Genomic DNA, 377 nt, shown 5'->3' on the forward strand with positions numbered 1-377 from the left:
TCGTCATGGAAGGATTCGTTCTTCTTGCTCGTGCCTTGATGACTCCGACATGGTGAATTATCTTTGCTGGATACCTAAATCCTTCAACCACCTTGTGAAACCCAAAAACCGAACTAAAGGACCTCTTCTCAAGATTCCCACAACCGACGTCAAATGATCTGGGTTAAAATCTATGTGACCTCCTTGGTTGGGTGAACTGTCCTCCAAGCGGTTCGAGGTCGCTACCTTTTCCAGACTAGTGATTGGGCCCTGAGAAAACTGAAGCAAATTATTAGGCTTGCTGGAGTGGCCCCCAGCTAAGACCCTCCGATGCTTAAGTTAGTATGTTTTTAAGGTGGTGAAGCAGGTCGTTGGCGAGCTGATGAGCCGAAGCAACC

The sequence above is a fragment of the Sesamum indicum genome, unplaced genomic scaffold, assembly GCF_000512975.1.
Source record: "Sesamum indicum cultivar Zhongzhi No. 13 unplaced genomic scaffold, S_indicum_v1.0 scaffold00159, whole genome shotgun sequence".
Classification (NCBI taxonomy): domain Eukaryota; kingdom Viridiplantae; phylum Streptophyta; class Magnoliopsida; order Lamiales; family Pedaliaceae; genus Sesamum; species Sesamum indicum.